Genomic DNA, 7,155 nt, shown 5'->3' with positions numbered 1-7,155 from the left:
ACTGGACATTTGGAGCGCTAAGAGCGTAGTAGTGGAAAAAGGAATATATTCAAATATAAACTACACAGAAGCATTCTGTGAAACTTCTTTCTGATCTGAGCATTCAGCTAACAGAGTTAAACAATACTTTTGATTGAGCAGTTTTGAAACACTCTGTCTGTAGAAAATGCAACTGGACATTCGTAGCGCTAAGTGGGTAATAGTGGAAAAAAGAATATGTTCAAATATACACTACACAGAAGCATTCTATGAAACTTCTTTCTGTTCTGTGCATTCAACTAACAGAGTTGAACCTTACTTTTTATTGAGCCGTTCTGAAACACTCTTTCTGTAGAAACTGCAATTGGACATTCTGAGCGCTAAGAGGCCTATATTGGGAAAAAGAATGTCTACAAATAAAAACTACACAGAAGAATTGTGTGAAACTTCTTTCTGTTCTGTTTGTTCAACTAAAAGAGTTGAACCTTAGTTTTGATTGAGCCGTTCTGAAACACTCTTTCTGTAGAAAATGCAAGTGGAGATTCGGAGCGCTAAGAGGGTAATAGTGGAAAAAGGAAAGTCTCCAAATACAAACTACACAGAATCATTCTGTGAAACTTCTTTCTGATCTGTGCATTCAGCTAACAGAGTTAAACCGTACTTTTGATTGAGCAGATCTGAACTCTCTTTCTGTAGAAAATGCAACTGGACATTTGGAGCGCTAAGAGAGTAGTAGTGGAAAAAGTAATATATTCAAATATAAACTAAACAGAAGCATTCTGTGAAACTTTTTTCTGATCTGAGCATTCAGCTAACAGAGTTAAACCATACTTTTGATTGAGCAGTTTGGAAACAGTCTGTCTGTAGAAAATGCAACTGGACATTCGTAGAACTAAGTGGGTAATAGTGGAAAAAAGAATATGTTCAAATATAAACTACACAGAAGCATTGTACGAAACTTCTTCCTGTTCTGTGCATTCAACTAACAGAGTTGAACCTTACTTTTGATTGAGCCTTTCTGAAACACTCTTTCTGTAGAAACTGCAATTGGACATTCTGAGCGCTAAGAGGCCTCTATTGGGAAAAATAATATCTTCAAATAAAAACTACACAGAAGCATTGTGTGAAACTTATTTCTGATATGTTCATTAAGCTAACAGAGTTAAACCATACTTTTGATTGCGCAGTTCTGAACACTCTTTCTGTAGAAAACGCAAGTGGACATTCGGAGCGCTAAGAGGGTAATAGTGGAAAAAGGAATATATTCAAATATAAACTACACAGTAGCATTCTGTGAAAATTCTTTCTGTTCTGTGCATTCAACTAACAGAGTTGAACATTACTTTTGGTTGAGCCGTTCTGAAACACTCTTTCTGTAGAAACTGCAATTGGACATGCTAAGCGCTAAGAGGCCTACATTGGGAAAAAAATATCTACAAATAAAAACTACACAGATGCATTCTGTGAAACTTATTTCTGATCTGTAAATTCAGTTAACAGAGATAAAACATATTTTTGATTGAGCAGTTATGAAACACTCTTTTTGTAGAAACTGCAAGTGGAGATTCGGAGCGCTAAGAGGGTAATAGTGGAAAAAGGAATGTCTTCAAATATAAACTACACAGAATCATTCGGTGAAACTTCTTTCTGATCTGTGCATTCAGCTAACAGAGTTAAACCATACTTTTGATTGAGCAGATCTGAACACTCTTTCTGTAGAAAATGCAACTGGACATTAGGAGCGCTAAGAGCGTAGTAGTGGAAAAAGGAATATAGTCAAATATAAACTACACAGAAGCATTCTGTGAAACTTTTTTCTGATCTGAGCATTCAGCTAACAGAGTTAAACCATACTTTTGATTGAGCAGTTTTGAAACACTCTGTCTGTAGAAAATGCAACTGGACATTCGTAGCGCTAAGTGGGTAATAGTGGAAAAAAGAATATGTTCAAATATAAACTACACAGAAGCATTGTATGAAACTTCTTTCTGTTCTGTGCATTCAACTAACAGAGTTGAACCTTACTTTTGATTGAGCCGTTCTGAAACACTCTTTCTGTAGAAACTGCAATTGGACATTCTGAGCGCAAAGAGGCCTATATTGGGAAAAAGAATGTCTACAAATAAAAACTACACAGAAGAATTGTGTGAAACTTCTTTCTGTTCTGTTTGTTCAACTAAAAGAGTTGAACCTTAGTTTTGATTGAGACGTTCTGAAACACTCTCTCTGTAGAAAATGCAAGTGGAGATTCGGAGCGCTAAGAGGGTAATAGTGGAAAAAGGAAAGTCTCCAAATATAAACTAGACAGAATCATTCTGTGAAACTTCTTTCTGATCTGTGCATTCAGCTAACAGAGTTAAACCGTACTTTTGATTGAGCAGATCTGAACACTCTTTCTGTAGGAAATGCAACTGGACATTTGGAGCGCTAAGAGAGTAGTAGTGGAAAAAGGAATATAGTCAAATATAAACTACACAGAAGCATTCTGTGAAACTTCTTTCTGATCTGAGCATTCAGCTAACAGAGTTAAACCATACTTTTGATTGAGCAGTTTTGAAACACTCTGTCTGTAGAAAATGCAACTGGACATTCTTAGCGCTAAGTGGGTAATAGTGGAAAAAAGAATATGTTCAAATATAAACTACACAGAAGCATTGTATGAAACTTCTTTCTGTTCTGTGCATTCAACTAACAGAATTGAACCTTACTTTTGATTGAGCCTTTCTGAAACACTCTTTCTGTAGAAACTGCAATTGGACATTCTGAGCGCTAAGAGTCCTATATTGGGAAAAATAATATCTTCAAATAAAAACTACACAGAAGCATTGTGTGAAACTTATTTCTGATATGTTCATTAAGCTAACAGAGTTAAACCATACTTTTGATTGCGCAGTTCTGAACACTCTTTCTGTAAAAAACGCAAGTGTACATTCGGAGCGCTAAGAGGGTAATAGTGGAAAAAGGAATATATTCAAATATAAACTACACAGTAGCATTCTGTGAAAATTCTTTCTGTTCTGTGCATTCAACAAACAGAGTTGAACCTTACTTTTGATTGAGCCGTTCTGAAACACTCTCTCTGTAGAAACTGCAATTGGACATGCTAAGCGCTAAGAGGCCTACATTGGGAAAAAGAATATCTTCAAATAAAAACTACACAGATGCATTCTGTGAAACTTATTTCTGATCTGTAAATTCAGTTAACAGAGATAAAACATATTTTTGATTGAGCAGTTATGAAACACTCTTTTTGTAGAAACTGCAAGTGGAGATTCGGAGCGCTAAGAGGGTAATAGTGGAAAAAGGAATGTCTTCAAATATAAACTACACAGAATCATTCGGTGAAACTTCTTTCTGATCTGTGCATTCAGCTAACAGAGTTAAACCATACTTTTGATTGAGCAGATCTGAACACTCTTTCTGTAGAAAATGCAACTGGACATTAGGAGCGCTAAGAGCGTAGTAGTGGAAAAAGGAATATAGTCAAATATAAACTACACAGAAGCATTCTGTGAAACTTCTTTCTGATCTGAGCATTCAGCTAACAGAGTTAAACCATACTTTTGATTGAGCAGTTTTGAAACTCTCTGTCTGTAGAAAATGCAACTGGACATTCGTAGCGCTAAGTGGGTAATAGAGGAAAAAAGAATATGTTCAAATATAAACTACACAGAAGCATTGTATGAAACTTCTTTCTGTTCTGTGCATTCAACTAACTGAGTTGAACCTTACTTTTGATTGAGCCGTTCTGAAACACTCTTTCTGTAGAAACTGCAATTGGACATTCTGAGCGCAAAGAGGCCTATATTGGGAAAAAGAATGTCTACAAATAAAAACTACACAGAAGAATTGTGTGAAACTTCTTTCTGTTCTGTTTGTTCAACTAAAAGAGTTGAACCTTAGTTTTGATTGAGACGTTCTGAAACACTCTTTCTGTAGAAAATGCAAGTGGAGATTCGGAGCGCTAAGAGGGTAATAGTGGAAAAAGGAAAGTCTCCAAATATAAACTAGACAGAATCATTCTGTGAAACTTCTTTCTGATCTGTGCATTCAGCTAACAGAGTTAAACCGTACTTTTGATTGAGCAGATCTGAACACTCTTTCTGTAGGAAATGCAACTGGACATTTGGAGCGCTAAGAGAGTAGTAGTGGAAAAAGGAATATAGTCAAATATAAACTACACAGAAGCATTCTGTGAAACTTCTTTCTGATCTGAGCATTCAGCTAACAGAGTTAAACCATACTTTTGATTGAGCAGTTTTGAAACACTCTGTCTGTGGAAAATGCAACTGGACATTCGTAGCGCTAAGTGGGTAATAGTGGAAAAAAGAATATGTTCAAATATAAACTACACAGAAGCATTGTATGAAACTTCTTTCTGTTCTGTGCATTCAACTAACAGAGTTGAACCTTACTTTTGATTGAGCCTTTCTGAAACACTCTTTCTGTAGAAACTGCAATTGGACATTCTGAGCGCTAAGAGGCCTATATTGGGAAAAATAATATCTTCAAATAAAAACTACACAGAAGCATTGTGTGAAACTTATTTCTGATATGTTCATTAAGCTAACAGAGTTAAACCATACTTTTGATTGCGCAGTTCTGAACACTCTTTCTGTAAAAAACGCAAGTGGACATTCGGAGCGCTAAGAGGGTAATAGTGGAAAAAGGAATATATTCAAATATAAACTACACAGTAGCATTCTGTGAAAATTCTTTCTGTTCTGTGCATTCAACAAACAGAGTTGAACCTTACTTTTGATTGAGCCGTTCTGAAACACTCTCTCTGTAGAAACTGCAATTGGACATGCTAAGCGCTAAGAGGCCTTCATTGGGAAAAAGAATATCTTCAAATAAAAATTACACAGATGCATTCTGTGAAACTTATTTCTGATCTGTAAATTCAGTTAACAGAGATAAAACATATTTTTGATTGAGCAGTTATGAAACACTCTTTTTGTAGAAAATGCAAGTGGAGATTCGGAGCGCTAAGAGGGTAATAGTGGAAAAAGGAATGTCTTCAAATATAAACTACACAGAATCATTCGGTGAAACTTCTTTCTGATCTGTGCATTCAGCTAACAGAGTTAAACCATACTTTTGATTGAGCAAATCTGAACACTCTTTCTGTAGAAAATGCAACTGGACATTTGGAGCGCTAAGAGCGTAGTAGTGGAAAAAGGAATATAGTCAAATATAAACTACACAGAAGCATTCTGTGAAACTTCTTTCTGATCTGAGCATTCAGCTAACAGAGTTAAACCATACTTTTGATTGAGCAGTTTTGAAACTCTCTGTCTGTAGAAAATGCAACTGGACATTCGTAGCGCTAAGTGGGTAATAGTGGAAAAAAGAATATGTTCAAATATAAACTACACAGAAGCATTGTATGAAACTTCTTTCTGTTCTGTGCATTCAACTAACTGAGTTGAACCTTACTTTTGATTGAGCCGTTCTGAAACACTCTTTCTGTAGAAACTGCAATTGGACATTCTGAGCGCAAAGAGGCCTATATTGGGAAAAAGAATGTCTACAAATAAAAACTACACAGAAGAATTGTGTGAAACTTCTTTCTGTTCTGTTTGTTCAACTAAAAGGGTTGAACCTTAGTTTTGATTGAGACGTTCTGAAACACTCTTTCTGTAGAAAATGCAAGTGGAGATTCGGAGCGCTAAGAGGGTAATAGTGGAAAAAGGAAAGTCTCCAAATATAAACTAGACAGAATCATTCTGTGAAACTTCTTTCTGATCTGTGCATTCAGCTAACAGAGTTAAACCGTACTTTTGATTGAGCAGATCTGAACACTCTTTCTGTAGGAAATGCAACTGGACATTTGGAGCGCTAAGAGAGTAGTAGTGGAAAAAGGAATATAGTCAAATATAAACTACACAGAAGCATTCTGTGAAACTTCTTTCTGATCTGAGCATTCAGCTAACAGAGTTAAACCATACTTTTGATTGAGCAGTTTTGAAACACTCTGTCTGTAGAAAATGCAACTGGACATTCTTAGCGCTAAGTGGGTAATAGTGGAAAAAAGAATATGTTCAAATATAAACTACACAGAAGCATTGTATGAAACTTCTTTCTGTTCTGTGCATTCAACTAACAGAGTTGAACCTTACTTTTGATTGAGCCTTTCTGAAACACTCTTTCTGTAGAAACTGCAATTGGACATTCTGAGCGCTAAGAGTCCTATATTGGGAAAAATAATATCTTCAAATAAAAACTACACAGAAGCATTGTGTGAAACTTATTTCTGATATGTTCATTAAGCTAACAGAGTTAAACCATACTTTTGATTGCGCAGTTCTGAACACTCTTTCTGTAAAAAACGCAAGTGTACATTCGGAGCGCTAAGAGGGTAATAGTGGAAAAAGGAATATATTCAAATATAAACTACACAGTAGCATTCTGTGAAAATTCTTTCTGTTCTGTGCATTCAACAAACAGAGTTGAACCTTAATTTTGATTGAGCCGTTCTGAAACACTCTCTCTGTAGAAACTGCAATTGGACATGCTAAGCGCTAAGAGGCCTACATTGGGAAAAAGAATATCTTCAAATAAAAACTACACAGATGCATTCTGTGAAACTTATTTCTGATCTGTAAATTCAGTTAACACAGATAAAACATATTTTTGATTGAGCAGTTATGAAACACTCTTTTTGTAGAAAATGCAAGTGGAGATTCGGAGCGCTAAGAGGGTAATAGTGGAAAAAGGAATGTCTTCAAATATAAACTACACAGAATCATTCGGTGAAACTTCTTTCTGATCTGTGCATTCAGCTAACAGAGTTAAACCATACTTTTGATTGAGCAGATCTGAACACTCTTTCTGTAGAAAATGCAACTGGACATTTGGAGCGCTAAGAGCGTAGTAGTGGAAAAAGGAATATATTCAAATATAAACTACACAGAAGCATTCTGTGAAACTTCTTTCTGATCTGAGCATTCAGCTAACAGAGTTAAACAATACTTTTGATTGAGCAGTTTTGAAACACTCTGTCTGTAGAAAATGCAACTGGACATTCGTAGCGCTAAGTGGGTAATAGTGGAAAAAAGAATATGTTCAAATATACACTACACAGAAGCATTCTATGAAACTTCTTTCTGTTCTGTGCATTCAACTAACAGAGTTGAACCTTACTTTTTATTGAGCCGTTCTGAAACACTCTTT

The sequence above is a fragment of the Symphalangus syndactylus genome, chromosome X (assembly GCF_028878055.3).
Source record: "Symphalangus syndactylus isolate Jambi chromosome X, NHGRI_mSymSyn1-v2.1_pri, whole genome shotgun sequence".
In the NCBI taxonomy this organism is placed as follows: Eukaryota; Metazoa; Chordata; class Mammalia; order Primates; family Hylobatidae; genus Symphalangus; species Symphalangus syndactylus.
Note: the sequence above shows the minus strand (reverse complement) of the source record.